Raw genomic sequence first — 18,563 nt, 5'->3', positions numbered from 1 at the left:
GCTTTCCAGTAATGCAATCCCAATTAATTTGTCATTTCCCTTGCTGCACAAATATAGACAACAAAGATCCGAAGGGGACCAAAGCAAAGCCCAAGACCATTCTCTGGTCTTGCCTACCTACACTGAATCATCTCGCTTATGAACTCCACAAAACAAGAGTGTAGTTTTTTCAGGTTGGTCATATCCTGTTTTAAAAAAGGATTTGGGGAAACTTATGGAAATATATAGTTTATGAAAATATACACTAGTACTACAGTGTAAAGGCATAAATAACTTTGGAAATTCAGCGATGTAGCAAACAAGAAAAGGAAAATAAAATAAAATCAGAAATAGAGTTAATGTGCATAACATAAACCAGCAGGTTCTGTGGAATTGCCAAAGGCATTTTAAAATTTTGATTGTTCTGTTGAATTAAGAATCACAATATTCATAAAATACAAACACTCATTATCCAAAAGCTGCATAGTGGTTCCTGATAGCAAGAACTGAAATACAGGAATGCTGAGGATTTTACTAAAGAGAGCAAGCCCCTGGTTATAGAACAGGCAACATCTTTATCCTTGACATTTCGAGGGGAAGTATAATAATGAATGGAGCTTCCCTCGTGGCTCAGACAGTAAAGAATCTGCCTGCAATGCAGGAAAGATGCAGGTTCTATCCCTGGGTTGGGAAGATCCTGTGGAGAAGGGAATGGTAAACCACTTCAGTATTCTTGCCTGGAGAATTCCATGGACAGAGGAGCCTGGCGGGCTATAGCCTGTGGGGACATGACTGAGTGACTGACACATAGTAATGAGTGCCTTACGACTCTTCTTTCAGTGTTGATGACACAGGTCTTAAAACACCTATTGTTTGTTTCACTCACTGACACTCAACACGTGCTACTTAGACCGTAGCTTAAGTTTTCTTGTGCCCAGGTCTTGACCTTCTGTCTAAACTCTACCTCTCCTTAACACGAAGGTCAAATCCTATATCTTTGCATTGCCTGAAACATAACAGCATGGAGGAGGTTTCTAAAAGCTTGATTAATCAAAATACTGACTGATAAAATATGAGACCTCTGTCATTTTATCTATCACCCGATTTTTTTTATTCAACACCTTCTAATCAGTACTAACTTCCCCTATTCACATGGTCACAACAGATAAACAGCCATGTACAAACACTGAAACACAAAATCTTGACCACAGGCGCAAAGATGTTTTGGGGGAGGGTACTAATTTAAGCTGTGCAAACCAGAATCTTTACCTTCAGGAATTTGGAATTGAGATTAAGCAGGTCTGGTTAATCTTAATTCTTCAGCGATGAGTTGTAACATCAAGTACTCTTGATACTTTTGAGAACATTTTTACTCTCTGAAGATAGCAAACTTGGTCAGTTCTGTGGAAACTTGTGAAGAAAGACTCACACATGCTGGGAAAAGGGAAGAAATGAGGGCCAGAGGGAGAAACTTCTCAGTGTTTACTCAGGGCTTCAGTCTCTGAATAAAGCCCCTTGGTTCTACTAGATACCTGTGTATCCATATGATAAATGTAATATTTTTATTTAAACTAGTTTAGTGGGCCTCTGCTATTCTCAACCAAAGGTGTTAACCAGTATAGTGAAACAATGATCAAACTTTCCAATCATGTTTATTTGCTCATTCAATAAATATTTAGTAGATATCATGTGCCAGGTACTATTTGAATTTAAGATTCATCATGGAACAAAACAAAGATTTCCAGCCTGTTCCATATCATATTACCTGTTCCTATATTTTGCCAAAGAAATGGGTGATTTTTATCAAAAAGATGGTATTCAGGTACATTAGGACAGTTACACTTGAAAGTTAAACAGCTTTTTAAAAAGGTACTTGACCTAAAGGAATGAGAGAGGGAGAAGATACCAAAAGTTTGATAGAAAAAAATACCATTCAAAGTTGTCTAAAGTAGTGTTTCTCAAAGTTTGTTATCCACTGCAATCACCTGTTCAGTTCAGTTCAGTTCAATCGCTCAGTCATGTCTGACTCTTTGGGACCCCAAGGACTGAAGCACGCCAGGACTCCCTGTCCATCACCAACTCCCAGAGTTCACCCAAACTCATGTCCATTGAGTCACTGAGCCATCCAACCATCTCATTCTCTGTCGCCTCCTTCTCCTCCTGCCCTCAATCTTTCCCAGTAACAGGGTCTTTTCCAATGAGTCAGTTCTTAGCATCAGGTGGCCAAAGTATTGGAGTTTCAGCTTCAGCATCAGTCCTTCCAATGAATATTCAGGACTGATCTCCTTTAGAATGGACTGCGTAGATCTCCTTGCAGTCCAAGGGAGTCTCAAGAGTCTTCTCCAGCACCACAGTTCAAAAGCATCAATTCTTCAGCACTCAGTTTTCTTTACAGTCCAACTCTCACATCCATATGTGACTACTAGAAAAACCATAGCTTTGACTAGAATGGAACTTTGTTGGCAAAGTAATGTCTCTACTTTTTGATATGCCGTCTAGGTTGGTCATAGCTTTTCTTCTAAGGATCAAATGTCTTTTAAATTCATGGCTGCAATCACCATCAGCAGTGATTTTGAAGACCAAGAAAATAAAGTCTGTCACAGCTTCCATTGTTTCCCCACCTATTTGCCATGAAGTGATGGGACTGGATGCCATGATCTTAGTTTTTTGAATGTTGAGTTTTAAGCCAGCTTTTTCACTCTCCTCTTTCACTCTCATCAGGGGCCTCTTTAGTTCTTCTTCACTTTCTGCCATAAGGGTGGTGTCATCTGCATATCTGAGGTTATTGATATTTCTCCCAGCAATGTTGATTCCAGCTTGTGCTTCCTCCAGCCCAGCATTTCTCATGATGTACTCTGCATATAAGTTAAATAAGTTAAATCACCTGTAGAAATTGTTAAAACACAGCCTGACCCACTCCCTGAGATTATCATTCAGTAGATCTGGAGTGAAGCTTAATAGTTTGCATTTATAACAATCTTGTAGGTGATGGCAGGTGCTGCTGATCCACTCCTCAAACATCAATCATCTAAAGAATTCGTAAGCTTGACTTTACTGTGAATTATACTAAGCGTTTATGGAATTAATACCAATTAATTAATTAATTAATTCTCCACACAAGATTCTAAAGAATAGAAAAGGAAAGAACATCCAGAGGGCGATCAACTACTAAATGGATAAACAAAAGGTAGTATATCCTTTGGAGAAGGCAATGGCACCCGACTCCAGCACTCTTGCCTGGAAAATCCCATGGATGGAGGAGCCTGGTAGGCTCCAGTCCATGGGGTCGCTAAGAGTCAAACACGACTGAGTGACTTCCCTTTCACTTTTCACTTTCATGCATTGGAGAAGGAAATGGCAACCCACTCCAGTGTTCTTGCCTGGAGAATCCCAGGGACAGAGGAGCCTAGTGGGATGCCATCTATGGGGTCACACAGAGTCGGGCAGAACTGAAGCGACTTAGCAGCAGCAGCAGTATATCCTTACAATAGAATATTATTCAGTCTTAAAAAGGAGTGAAGTACCGATACATACTACAAGGTAGAAGAACCTTGAAAACATAATGCTAACGAAAAGGAGTCAGTCACAAGAGGTCACGTATTGTGTGAAACATCCAGAACAGGCAAATACAAGGATAGAAAGCAGATTAGTGGTTGTCAGGGTCTGGGGCGAGTGAGGATTAGAGAGATACAGCTAATGGGTTTATTTTGGAGGGGGAAAATGTCCTAAAATTTGACAATCATGATGGTTGCATCGCTGTGAATGTATGACAAACCATTGAATTGTATATTTTAAGAGCATATATCTATAAAGCTATTGTTAAAGTTAAAAAAAAATAGAATGTTTGATTCACCTTGGGATTGATGATAGACTGGCATTTCTGGTAAACTTGCAGCTATTTAGTAGCCTAAATCTAGTTGGAGATGGATGTTAAAGAACAGGAACATCAACTAGAATCTCACCTTCTAAAGTCTCTTCTAATCCTGAGTAAATAGATCGATGAAAAGATCTAGATTTTAAGATCATATTATCCTACATTATCATGTAGACCAGCACATGCTTTGTGGGTATCTCAGGAATTCTTCAGGGGACAGTTAACTATCATTGTCCTGTTCTGCATGCTAGGCAACTCCTGACCTCCCTCACATGTGCAGGGTGAAAATAGAACTAATACTTTTATGTTCATCCTGGAGAATGGAGCATCTAATGTACCTTGTTGACTTCTGTGCCTCCTGTCTAGATCAACACCTAGAAAGGAATCATAGAAACAGCAAATCCTGTATCTCAGGGAAGGGCTGATGTGAAGACGACACCACAGCTCGCTGGCTAAAGTGACGCACTTGGAAGCCAGACTCCTGGTGCATTCAGCCTGACTCTGCCACAGATTACTTGCTCTCTGATCTTTTCAATTCTCTTAACCTGTTAGTTCCTCAGATCTCTCACCTGCAAAATGGAAATAATAATAATACCCACCTACCTACAGTTGAGGCTTGTTATGATTATTAGACAACTCAGGATTTGTAAAGTTCTACATGAACAGATGCCTGACACACAGTAAGCACCATATAAGGATTTGCTAAATTAATCCCTGAGTCCAATTTGGATAATTTTTCCATGAGGACATCTATTGGGAAGGGAGATACTTGTGAAAATGGGGCGATTCTTCTAAATTGTCCCCTTTTCTAGGATGATTTCTGTTTGTTTGTTTTTTTAACCACATAGTCTTAATTGCTAGTCTCCATTTAAGACTTAACAGAAAAGTGGAACCTCCAAATTTATTTCAATGCAAAGAAATATAATCAATGGTGCATTAGTTTCAGTATAAAATATATTGAGCTCTGTGTTCTTCCTCTTAAAGAACCTATTGGTTCTTTCAAACTATTGTTTCAAATTATGAAAAATTTGTCTTTTCTACGATGTTACTCCAAAATTCTTCTCACCATAAAAATATGCCTTAAGATTTATGTGTACTAAACTCTAACTCATTTAATCCTCAAATAGGCGCTATAATCTCCATTTTACAGATGAGGAAGCCTGGTCTCAAAGGATTTAAGTGACTTCTGCAGGCGACACAGCTAGCAAAGAAGAACAGAGATGGGAGTTGGACCCAGAGCAGTATAACTTTAATACAAATGTCCTTTTCACTCTCCTCCATTCCCTGCTGCACCTACAGTGATCATCATACGTACATTTTTGCCTTTTAAATTTATGTGTTCATGCTGTACTAATTCTTGGTTGTGAGTTCCCTAAATGTAGAATGTTTCATTGGTTTGCCTCCTTTATGCTACAGAAAGAGAAGAAAACCATAGGAGAGTGGCTGAAAAGCCCTGCCCTCGAATTAGCCACCCCAGGGTCCCAGGCAAACAGAGAAGGTAACAGGTAATTCCCAGGGTTGTCTCCCAAAGCTTTTGCAAACCAACTGGCAAGAGCCCTTGCCTAAATGTCCACTTCTGTTGACTGCTTCTGAGGACCAGCTGGATCCTTGTCAAGCCTGAGTGATTGACCCCAGGTCAATCATTTGCCCCTCTTCAAGGATACAAGGCCCCTCTTGCCTTATCTAGAGACATTAAACAAGGCTGCTTGACGTTGGACATCAAATTGATTTCATGCCAAGATTTCACTCAACCATGGGTGACAACCATTGACGTGTCAAAGCCTTACAAGAAAAATAAACACGTCTGATGCAAAGAGTCCTTTGTTTTTGATGCCAGGTTGAATTATGCACCTTCTCTCAGATCTGACACTGGCTCTGACTGTTTGCTAGAAGGCTGAGTGGAGGCATGTAGGGTCTCAAGCTGGAATGTCAGAGAAGGGATCACAACAACTCACTCAAAAGGTGGCTGCAAACTTAGACCTGGAGGAGAATCTTCCTTCTTTCTGAGTCCCTCATATTCCTTCAGTCCTATGGAATGGAACCCCAGGGATCCCAACTCATCATTCTCTGGCTCCTGCTTTTGTTTATTGGAGCCATTTATTTGCTTCTCCTCCCCAGACAACAAGCTTGCTTCTTGGAAAAGGATTAAAGCCATAGGAATATTCTTGTCTTCAGTCATGCCTGCTCAAGGCGCCATATGTCTTAGGATAAGCATTTCTAGCAGGCTTCCCAGCTGCTTGGCTTGGCTAAAGGCGGGGCGCTGTCTGCAGTATGAGTCTTTGTGTGTGGCTATTTCCTCCCCTCCCACCTAGCCTGAGGGATTCATAATCACATCTCTGATGAGCTTCCTAGCTCCCGGTTTCCCTGAAATCTTTTCATCCAGCTGTGTTTACTCTTTTTAAATTTTTTTGTATTCTGTCTGAAGAAGACTAGAATTTGCATAATTAAGAATGACCTGAGCAATCTCTGCTAATGCCTCCACTAAAACCTCTGACTAGCCCTGTTAACTAATTACATCTATCATTGTGTCAGACAGGTAAAAGACTCCTTCAGTCTGTTGAGACAACATTATTCACCTGGGATTATCAAAGGTTTCAATTCTGGCCATTAGCAGAAATTGCTTGGGTCATTCATTATGGCAAATTCTGCATCCTTTTCAGACAGAGCAAAGTAAATGCAGAATCAGGAATAGATTAAATAGCCATGCATCAGGAGCCTAATTCAGAACCTCAGCCCCTTCTTTTCCTTAGAGTTACCAGATGAAAAATGAACAGAAAAACCTTGTGTTTTCCTTTCCTTATAGCAGTGAATATGCAAGTTCTTGCTCCAAAAGGTTGGGCTTGAAATATAGGCATTATTGTTATAGGGTTGAGTAGTTTCAGCAAAGCCAGGTGGCGAACTCAGTCCCTTCCATGTATAGCTTTCATTCATTGGACACACAGTTTCATCTGACCTGTCCTTACACAGAATTCAACTTCCTTGCCACAAGTCAAAGAATATATTTTTTCTACTGATTCACAGTCTATTATGCACAAAAATGTTGATGGGCTTGTTAAAAAAAATATGCTAAGTAATATGTTGAAATATAAGTAGTTTATGTTCAGGGCTTCTTTGGTGGCTTGGTTTTAAAGAATCCACCTGTCAAGCAGAAGACATGGATTCGATCTCTGGGTTGGGAATATCCCCTGGAGAAGGAAATAACAATTCAGTCCAGTATTCTTGTCTGGTAAATTTCATGAACAGAGGTGGGCTATGGTTCATGGGGTCGCAAAAGAGTCAGACATGACTTGCGGACTGAACAACAACAGTTTATGTTCACAATGGGAAGACAGGTCATACAAAAATAAAGATAGCTAGCAATTAAAGTTTGCTAACAGAAAGTTTCATTAACCATATGATAGTATGACTTCTTGAAGAAAACACACCATTCGCTCAGAATGTCCAATTTATCATTTTTAGACACATCTTCATTTAATGCACATGGGTACCACTCTCATTAAAGTGTGCTTGCCTGGCACCAAGAGTGAGCTAAGAGATCATAGATCAAATCATTATAGAACCCAAAACATCGGTTAATGGAAACATCTATATAAGTGACTAAAATCTATTTTCCCTTCAGTTTTTGGAAATCTGAAATAAGGTCTATTTTTTTTTTCTATTTCTAAAAGAATTGTCTAGTCAGAAGGAGGATGGGAGAAGACGGAAATCTGAAGTGAGCAGGACACTTTCATATAGTAATTCATTAGCAAAATGTACTTGTTATGTATTCCTATTCCTAATAGGAATTTGAATTCTGATTGTGTTATCAGGAGGCATATAACATGCTAGGGACATACCAATGAACAAAGCAGACAGCAAAGCCTTTATGGAAGCTGTTTTCTATTGTGAAAAGACAGACATCAAACCTCAAACATAAGAAATAAAGAAGACAATATAGTGTATTACAAAGTGATGGGATCTTTGGAAGCAGTAGAGGAGGGTTGCAGGACTTGAAGGAACTGGGAAGTACAAATAAACACAGTTGTGTGAAAAAGCCGCACTGAGATGATGGCATTGGTGAAAGGCTTGAAGGAAAATGAGGATGGGGACCGTGTGGACAAAGGGAACAGCCAGGAACAAAAGTCCTGAAGTAGGAATGTGTCTGCCCTCTTTGAAAACTGGCAAGGAGTCTGTACAGGCACAGAGAAAGGAGGGAGGAGAAGAGCTGTAGAGGGCGGAAAGTCAAGAGTGAACTAGGAGAGTCTGGTCATGAGTGTCCTTTTAAGCCATTGCAGCACTCTGGCTTTTACCCTGAGCAAAATGTGAACATGTTGATAAGTTCTGAGCAGACATAAAAGGCACTGGTTTTTATTGTTAAACACTTTCTCTGGCTATCTCCTGAGAGTGGCCTGTGTGGGAGGCTATGGAGAAGCAACAAAAGTGAAAAGACCACTGTAAAGGTTGTCTCAGAATTGCAGGTGAGATGTGCCTGTGGTCTGAATCAAGGTGCTTGTAGAGCAGAAGGAGGAAACGGCCAGATCATGGGTTCTGAAGGTGCTGCCAGTAAGATTTGCTTAGAGACTAAACAAGGAATAAGAGAAAAAGAGGTAAGCCAGCGATTCCAAGACTTCTGCCTTGAGCAACATGGAGATGTCATTAACAGAAGAAGTAAAAGGCATGAGTGGAACTGATTTGGGATAAAAATCAGAAGTTTGGTTTGGGATCTTTTAAACTTGAGATTCAAGTAGACATCCAGCTGAAGATGGGAAGTAGGCATTTGGATAGTCTAGTCTAAAGTTCTAGACAGAAGAAAAGTAAATTCGGGAACTGTCACTGGATCAGATCAGATCAGATCAGTCGCTCAGTCATGTCCCACTCTTTGCGACCCCATGAATCGCAGCACGCCAGGCCTCCCTGTCCATCACCAACTCCCGGAGTTCACTCAGACTCACATCCATCGAGTCAGTGATGCCATCCAGCCATCTCATCCTCTGTCGTCCCCTTCTCCTCCTGCCCCCAATCCCTCCCAGCATCAGAGTCTTTTCCAATGAGTCAACTCTTTGCATGAGGTGGCCAAAGTACTGGAGTTTCAGCTTTAGCATCATTCCTTGCAAAGAAATCCCAGGGCTGATCTCCTTCAGAATGGACTGGTTATCATTGGATAGATGGTATTAAAGTCAGCATACTCAATGAGAGAACAAAAGGAAAGGAGGGTCAATAGAGGAGAGAAGACGCCAAGAACCGAGGCCTTGGGTGTTGCGACTTTAAGAGGCAATGGAGAAGAAAAGAAATCAGAAAAAGAGACTAAGAAATCTAATTAGTAGAATGTTAACAATAGCCCAAGGAAGAAAGTAGAGTAAGGAGGGAGTGAGCAGCAACGCAGAGATTGGCAGATAAGACAAAGCTGAGACTTGGACATGAGTGTAGCAATTGGAAGCAATTGATGACTGACCAGGAGCAGTTTCATTGATGGGATCCAAAGCTTGATTTGAGTTAGTGTAGTAAAGAATGGGCGTAGTGGAATAAGAGATAAAAAAACAAACTTTTCACATAAAATAAAGACACATAGAGAAAAATGGTCCTGATGAACTTACTTTCAGGGCAGGACTAGAGATGCAGATGTGGAGAGTGAACATGTGGACACAGCAGGGGAAGGAGAGGGTGGAGCGCATTGAGACAGCAGCACCGGCTTATATACACTGCCACGTGTAAACCAGCCAGCTGGTGGGAAGCTGCTGGACAGCACAGGAGGCCAGCTCGTGCTCTGTGATGACCCAGAGGGTGGGATGTGTGGGTGGGAGGGAGACTTAGGAAGGAGGGGGTATATGTATACTTGTAGCTGATTCACATTGTTTGTGCAGCAGAAACAAATACAATATTGTAAAGCAGATTTTATTTTTGTAAAGAATGTATTATAAAGAATATTGTAAAGACGAACTGATGTTTTTAAATAGTGACGTTGGAGAAGACTCTTGAGAGTCCCTTGGACAGCAAGGAGATCAAACAAGTCAACCCTAAAGGAAATGAGTCCTGAATATTCATTGGAAGGACTGATACTGAAGCTGAAACTCCAATACTTTGGCCACCTGATGCGAAGAACTGACTCCTTGGAAAAGACTCTGATGCTGGGAAAGATTGAAAGTAGGAGGAGAAGGGGATGACAGAGGATGGGATGGTTGGATGGCATCACCAACTCGATGGATGTGAGTTTGAGCAAGCTCCGGGAGTTAGTGATGGACAGGGAGGCATGGTGTGCTGCAGTCCATGGGGTTGCAAAGAGTCAGACACAACTGAGTGATTGAACTGACCTGAACTGAAAGCACTTATCCTCCAATTAAAAAAAAAATAGAAAAGAAATCCCACAAAAACAAATACTTGGCTAAGTGAATCATTATTAAGTGCACACACTTTTAACCACAACCCACAGCAAGAAACAGCTTTGCCAGACGTTCCAGAAGCCTGCCCACGTGCTGTTGCTGCTGTTCAGTTGCCCGGTCATGTCTGAGTCTTTGCGACCCCTTGGACTGCTGCACCCCAGGCCTCTTTGTCCCTCACCATTTCCTGAAATTTCCCCAAGTTCATGTCCATTGCATCAGTGATGCCATCCAGCCAGCTCATCCTCTGATGCCCTCTTCTCCTTCTGCCCTCAATCTTTCCCAGCATCAGGGACTTTTTCAGTGAGTCGGCTGTTGGTGGCAAGTGATCAAAATACTGGAGCTTCAAGGTCAGTCCTTTCAATGAATAGTCAAGGTTGATTTCCTTTAATATTAACTGGTTTGATCTCCTTGCTGTCCAAGGGACTCTCAGGAGTCTTCTTCAGCACTGCAATTTGGTGGCATTAACTCTTCGGCACTCTGCCTTCTTTAAGTCCAGTTCTCCCAATCCAACATCCAACATCCTGACTTTATAGCTATCACGTCCTTATGTTTCTTTATGGTTTCGTCATCTAGGAGATGACAGAAAATACATATGCTGATCTTTGTACAAGTTTCCTAGCACAGAATCCCTAAAACCCTTATAAAATCCTAAATGATGTGCGCACTAGGAACATCCTTGGTTCTACTGAGGCAACTCTGGGTGAGCTCTTGGATAGCTCTTGGTGGCAGGGGCAGGGAGTGGTGGTCACCAGAAAGATCAAACTCTAATAAAGAGGACCTTAGAATTTCATTCCCCCAAACTGCCACTTCTCCAAAGAGGGCAGAGGGGCTGAAAATGGAGTTAAAAATTGATCATGCCTACATGAAAGGAGCCTCTATACAATTAAGGGTATCTTATAACCTTTACTGACAGCAAATTGCTTTCAGCCCAAATTCTCTCGGATCAGGTTTTCATTGATTACCATCTCTTACCTGTCCCTTTTTCACATTAGAGCCCACATGGCCATCAGACCATTCTACTTAGCATGTATTACTTAGGACTGGCTGTGGAGTGTCAAATTAGCTATCCTGAGACAACACTTCCAAGAATTCCCCTCTGTTATGAATTTTAGTTATTTAGCCATAAAGAGTCATGAAATTTGGAAGACAGAAATAGGGGAGTGAGCATTTTCAGTCTGAAGGTAAATGTAGGGTGTCAGGCAGTATGCCTTGTAATTTGTTGCTGATCAATTGACCCCTCTTCTTACTTGGGGTCACTCCTGGACCCACGACTCCTCCAGAAGCAGCTAGATTTCCTTCTTTAGTTTCTCCAAGTCTGGAGTCACATCTCCATGCTGAAGGGTACCAGCATCTCTCCTCCTGCTTAGCTTGGACTTCACCGCTGGAGGTTGTAAGAAACAGAGAAGGGATCCAGTCTGTCCTGTGGGTTCCAACTCGTCTCTGTGGATTTCACCATGTTCCTGCTTGCATCCATGTCGAGTCTTCCTTCCTGACTCCTAGTTTAGTGATATATCTGTAGCAGCTTCAGGCTCCTCAACAGATTCAGGGCAGTAGGCCTCAGGCTCCTATGATGGCATAAAATCTAATCCCCTTACTCTGTATCACTCTGCAGTTTGGTTTTTCTTCTTAAACCCTAACTGATATGCTGGGGGTTGTCTATTCTTTCAAACCCGCTCTCTTTGCAGTGGACCCTAACTTCTGGCCTCCAATAAAGTCATCCTGGACCAAATGTTGAGGGTTTCTTGTTGCAGCCAGCAAAATGTGAGAGACAGCCGGGCTCCACAGGCCTCTCATTCTGCCACAGCACCAGGCCAGGGCCTTTGTCCCTGCAGATGTTTCTTTCCTCAGATGAATCAAACGTGCAGTTCCTAATATCAGAACAATGTGGTTGCCATGCTGGAGCCTGAGATGAAATGCTTTTTATAAGAGCTAATCAGATTCTACATTAATGAGAGAAATATGAAGCTAATCAACACCACAGAAGGTCTCTAGGCTCAGGCCTATTAAACTTCATAAAAAATTAATGACTGAAAGAGCCGACTCTTTTGTAAGGGGTCTCTTGTGGTTGGATAAGGGCCTGAAGTCCCATTCACCTCTCATTACATTGAATTAGCCTCACTTTCCAACCCAAAATATAATCCATCAAGTGGCATTTTCCACTGGGTGTTAGACGGGCAGTGTTTGAAAACACTTGTAAAATATTTATTACTTTTCCTCCTTCTCTTTCTTCCCTTCATCCCCCTCCTCCTTCCCCTCTCAGCCAAGCTCCTCTCACCTCGCTCACTCTGGCTTTTCCCATTTTAATTAAAGAGATTTGTACTCTGAAAGCCTTCTGGGAAATGTCTTCAGTGACTGGTTTGTAGATGCCTCTGGAGCTGCTTGGCAGAAACCCCCTAGCCCTGTGCTCAAGCCATGTTCAACATCTGCCTGCAGAAGCTAAGGATGGTGAGGTGGGGATCTAGACCAACTGGGTTGAAAAATGATCTCAACATTCCCCTTTCTGAACTCAGGGGCATTATTTTTTTGTGGATGAATGTGGGCTGTAATTATTGAATAGATTCAGAATAAAAGACATTTATCTTCAAAGCTGGTGGCCTCTACTCCAATTAAATCTAAATTCCCACCACCCTTTCCAGCTACCTTTGCCCTGAACTATAATTCACCTTAGGTTGTTGCTGGAGGTTAGAGAACCAACTCCATTATTCACCCAGCAGGACACAGCAGCTAGGACTTGGAGCTGGGTGTCAGGACATAGACAATTATAGATGGTAGGTTGGAGGGGAGCTTCTATGTGGGCTCAAATCAGAAGTGGACCATCAGAGTCATTGATTAAATGTTAAAATGTTTTCCACCTTGAATGGGGCTACTATAAAAATGTTCGTGCCATTAGGATACATCCCACCTTAAGGGGTTATTAGGTAATACAAAGTGGTGCCATGGCACTGTGCCTAAGTACTAACTGAGGATAGTGTCTTAAAAGAAATGGGTGATGTTCTGGGAACCCTGGGGAGAAGTGTGTTGACCAGGGACTCTGGGATGAGTAGAAGGGAAATCAAGGGAAAATGGAAGCAAATCAGAGAAAATCTCTCACGTTTTGGCTGGAAAGCCAATCCTGGCTCCAGAGCTTTCTAAACTGCACCTCCCTCCTGCCTCACCACCTCCAGGTCACATCAGTGGACAAGGGCTGCCCAGCACCCCCAAAGTGCTTTCCACTGTGTTTTCTCTTCTGAAGATTCTAAACTTGGAGGCAGCTCTGGGGATTTTTGCTGTACAAGCTATCAGCAGATCCCTGCACACATGTGCCAGTGAATGAAAGTGAAACCATGAGTCACTCAGTTGTGTCCAACTCTTTGTAACCCCATAGAATGGGCCCTACCAGGCTCCTCTGTCCATGGAATTCTCCAGGCAAGAATACTGGAGTGGGCAGCCATTCCCTTCTCTAGGAGATCTTCCCCACCCAGGGATCGAATCCCAGTCTCCTGCATTGGCAGGGGGATTCTTTACCTTCTGAGCCTCCAGGGAAGTGCGTGTCAACAAAGGTGCAAAAAAGATAGGAGTGGTAGGTGGTGGCCAGGATACACTGGAGGAAGCTTTGTCAGGATGTGTGTTCCCTCATCACAGTGTTGGCTCATCTCTGTTTCTCTGCTCTTGTGTGCAGGGGCTCAGAAGCAAGGGTAGTTCAACACGTGGGTTCATACCTGTGATTCAGGAAATACTGACCTCCACTATGGTTCCATCTGTCTCTCAAAGGGGCTCTGGGAATCCACTGACTATAGTAATGTGTGGAATAGACAGCTTGGTATGATGTTTCCTAACACTGTGCTTAACTGTTCTGATGCCCTATAAATTGTTTTTCAATCAAAGCTTATTCATGAAGTATAAAAATGCCCTATTAACCCAATGGTCAGCCTTTTAGGAATCAAAATTATCCAAAATATAGCTGCTAAGCTGGATATAACAGTAAACAAAGAAAAAACTCATAAAGAGCATATACTTTGTGGAAGACACTTTGGGCCGCCTTCAGAGGACTAACTTAAAAATAAGGCTACAAGCTTTTACAGTCTAACTTAGTTCAACAATATTTAATTGCTTTTAAGCTATAAATATAAAGTAGTTAGGTATGGAAAGTAGGAAAAACCTAGAAACCAGTATGTTATAAAATAGCATTTGAAATGAACAAGGGAGGCTCTGGAAGAATCACCAAGCTTTGAACCTGCAAGTGGGTGTGAGAGTGACCAAAGGAGAAGGGAAGCTAAGCTGTCTGCCACTAAAACAATCCCAAGAGATCTCTGTACTAAGATATAGCATCTTACCCTGTGCGTGTGTTTATGCCTCTCTCATCAAGAAAAGAAAATTATTTTCTGACTACTCTGTTTAGTAAAACAAGGAATTTTATTAGAATTATCTATAATTGCACATATGTGCACGCGCGCGCACACCCACACACACAGAGTGATACTTGGAAATTATGTTGTTGCTCAGTCACCCGGTCATATCCAGTTCTTTGTGACCCCATGCCCTGGCAGCACGCCAGGCCTCTTTGTCCCTCACCATCTCCTGAAGTCTGCCCAAGCTCATGTCCATTGCATCGGTGATGCCATCCAGCCATCTCATCCTCTGATGCCCTCTTCTTCTTTAGCCTTCAATCTTTCCCTGCATCAGACTTTTCCAATGAGTCAGCTGTTCACATCAGATGACCAAAATACTGCAGTTTCAACTTCAGCATCAGTCTTTCCAATGAATATTCAGGGTTGATTTCCCTTAAGATTGACTGGTTTGATCTCCTTGCTGTCCAAGGGACTCTCAGGAGTCTTCTCCAACACCACAGTTCAAAGGCATCAATTCGTCGTTGCTCCATCTTCTTTATGGTCCAGCTCTCACAAGCGTGCGTGACCACTGGGAAGACCAGAGCCTTGACTGTATGGACCTTTGTCAGCAAAGTAATGTCTCTGCTCTTCAGCAGAGACAAACTCTCTAGGTTTTTCATAGCTTTCCTGCCAAGAAGCAAACATTCTGATTTCACGGCTGCAGTCAACATCTGCAGTGATTTTAGAGCCTAAGCAGAGGGAATCTGTCCCTACTTCCACATGGAAGTATATGTATAATTGGAAATCAAAGCCATGTGCATAATACTATCTTTCCATACTGTGGAAACTCTGCTCCACTCTTGATAAAGTGTTTAATTTTTGTTTAACCCTCTTCATTGCCCAGTAATTTCTGGTGCAATGTTCAGCCTGACTTTGCCCCTCTGATGTATGTCCATAATGATTGTAACCATGAGTAAGTGATGTGTACAAGCTTTACCACTTTTGAGTATAAAGTTAAGTTACATTTCAGTTACTAACCAAATTATAACTTAACCAAAATTTTGCTGTTTTTATCCAGGGATGCACACTGTCCTTACAGGTTGCCTGAGTTCAAAGGTCTTCCTTCTTCCTCTGCTAACAGGATTACTCTTGTCCAAAAATGATAGCCTGCCTTTTCTTTAGGAAAATTCTGATCATCACCCACAGAAATAGAATACTGGGTGCTCACTCAAGAACACAGTGATCTCAAAACAGTGCATTTCTCAAAATGTAAATCATTTACCTACAATTTTATATCCATGCAAGGTTGAATTTTGTGAACACAGAACTTCAGGTTATTTCTAAAATCCTTCTTTTTTTAGCCTATGTCTTATAAACAATACTTTTAAACTCTCATTTGTAGAGCATCTACAAAATGCCCATCATTGGGCAACGTACTTGACACACATCATCTCATGTAATCCTCACAATAACCACAGGAGCTCTATAGTTTGCATCGTCTTTTTGTTTTTGTTTTAATTGGGATAATAGCACTTCCAGGGATTAAGTGACTTATCCAAGGTCACACTCTTGACAGTAGTAGAATTATAAGACAAACGAATCTCTTATTATTTTTCAAAATTGGACAATTAGCCTTAATAATATCTTGAAGTTTATAGGCCAGTATAGCATATTCAAAAGCAGAGACATTACGTTGCCAACAAAGGTCCGTCTAGTCAAGGCTATGGTTTTTCCAGTGGTCTTGTATGGATGTGAGAGTTGGACTGTGAAGAAGGCTGAGTGCTGAAGAATTGATGCTTTTGAACTGTGGTGTTGGAGAAGACTCTTAAGAGTCCCTTGGACTGCAAGGAGATCCAACCAGTCCATTCTGAAGGAGATCAGCCCTGGGATTTCTTTGGAAGGAATGATGCTAAAGCTGAAACTCCAGTACTTTGGCCATCTCATGCGAAGAGTTGACTCATTGGAAAAGACTCTGATGCTGGGAGGGATTGGGGGCAGGAGGAGAAGGGGACGACAGAGGATGAGATGGCTGGATGGCATCACCGACTCAATGGACGTGAGTTTGAGGACGTGAGTTTGAGTGAACTCCGGGAGTTGGTGATGGACAGGAAGGCCTGGCGTGCTGCGATTCATGGGGTCGCAAAGAGTCGGACACGACTGAGCGACTGATCTGATCTGATAGCATCAAATCCACATAGAAAATTAAATGCTTTTTCGCTCTGGTTATTTTTTCCTTCTTTTACTTTTTTAAATATTGAGATATTACTGATGTGTTATACTATTTTCAAGTGTTTAACATAATGATTTAGCATTTGTATGTATTACAAAGTGATCACTGAGATATGGGCTTCCCTGGTGGCTCAGAGGTTAAAGCATCTGCCTCCAATGCAGAAGACCCGGGTTCGATCCCTGGGTTGGGAAGATCCCCTGGAGAAGGCAATGGCACCCCACTCCAGTATTCTTGCCTGGAGAATCCCATGGATGGGGAAGCTTGGTAGGCTACCGTCCATGGGGTAGCAAAGAGTTGGACAAGACTGAGCAACTTCCCTTTCACTTTCACTGAGATAAATATAGTTAACATCTAATTCCATTCTGAGTTATATATTTTTCTTGTGATAAGAACTTTTTAGACCTATTCTTTTGAGACTTTCAAATATCCAATACAGAATTGTTAACTACAGTCACCAGGCTATACATTGCATCCCCTGTCACTCTTTTTAAAGTAGCAATAGACATATCTCTGAGGATGGTATGAAAGAGGTTTTGCATCACTGTGGTTATCCTCTAAAGATGCCCTAATGAGCCATACCCCTCATATCCAAGCCTTTGCGTGGGTCCCTCTTCCACTGAAAGAAGGATGGTCGTTTGCTTCACTCTAGCCAATAGAATGAAGAGCCAGATCCCATGGAACCATTCCTGTGGAACAGGGCTGGATTCTAATCAGGAACTATCGTCGTGTGCTCAGTTGTGGATCAGAAACCACAAAGCGCTTCCTGCCTCTCCCTACTTTTTGATAGGGGGAGTCTTTTTTGGTGTTTGTCTCACCCTCGGATGTGGAGCGGAGGTGAAGGACAGGTAACTGATTTCTTTAGTCTATAGGTCATAGACTAAAGGTTGAAAGAAACCTTACTCGAGGAGGTTATAACCTCAACAACACTGTGACCCGATTTAGAGGATTCGATTCTAAAGCTCAAGCTTGGGCCTGATGCCTTTGAGGATATTGGAAAGGTAGATGAGCGTGTTTGTATGTGGAAGGAATGTAAAGTATTGGGAGCTGGGGATCTTTCTGCATGACTCCCAGTGAGCTACCAGGGCCTCTTCTATTGGAAAGTGCTGGACTCTAATCTTCATCTCCTCTGCCCTGCTTGTCAGTAGGTTTCTGTGTACCTTTTTAGCATAAAGCCTTGCCTGATTTCAAATTTGAGAACTGCCTGAGCAGGAGCCTGGCTATATGTTTTAGGCCTCTCAAATCTCCAATTTAGTCCCTCACATCTCTCTATGACTACTGAAATATCTGCTTGTTTTTCTGTTCCCGGCAGTGCTCTATGCATGGGATAACGCCAGTTACTTATCTATGCTAGGTTCACCCAAGCAGAAGCAGCGCCATTAGCTCATTTTCCACAGTTTTCCCCTCTCTGGAAATTTAGCCACTCTGGTCTGAAGGGCTCTGATATTTCTATGTTGCAATTATGCAGGTGATTTTTATCTTTTGTCTGGTTAGATTTTTGTTAGTTTGTCCATTTTTTCTCAGCTGGAGCATTGCTCTACTGTGAAATACTCCATCCTGCCAGAAGCAGTGATATTCTTGATCATCCAGTCTGAGGTAGCTGGCTCCACCATCACTCTTTATGAACTATCATCTTCTTGGAACCTATGAGTAACTTAAATGATCTTGCCTGATGTTCCTCTTGTTTTCTCATTTTTGCTTCTCTTCCCACTACAATGTAGCTCTCTTTCTATTTTATAGAAAAATAAATTTTGCCTTTTTTGTTTTAACTTCTGAATATTTAGATAAAAAGAGTACTCAGCACATAATAGGCTCTCAAA

The 18,563-nt window shown here is 41.9% G+C and overlaps 1 non-coding gene across 1 annotated transcript; it reads left to right on the top strand.

Annotated features, from left to right (window-relative positions):
• The first annotated feature begins 16,865 nt into the window (after positions 1-16,865).
• On the top strand, positions 16,866-16,937 carry TRNAW-CCA (transfer RNA tryptophan (anticodon CCA)). Its single transcript has one exon. It is a non-coding gene; the product is annotated as a tRNA-Trp (tRNA).
• Positions 16,938-18,563: the final 1,626 nt, after the last annotated feature.

This window comes from Bubalus kerabau, chromosome 5 (genome assembly GCF_029407905.1).
Source record: "Bubalus kerabau isolate K-KA32 ecotype Philippines breed swamp buffalo chromosome 5, PCC_UOA_SB_1v2, whole genome shotgun sequence".
In the NCBI taxonomy this organism is placed as follows: domain Eukaryota; kingdom Metazoa; phylum Chordata; class Mammalia; order Artiodactyla; family Bovidae; genus Bubalus; species Bubalus kerabau.
The sequence above is the reverse complement of the archived record's forward strand: the minus strand, read 5'-3'. Positions and strand labels throughout refer to the sequence as shown.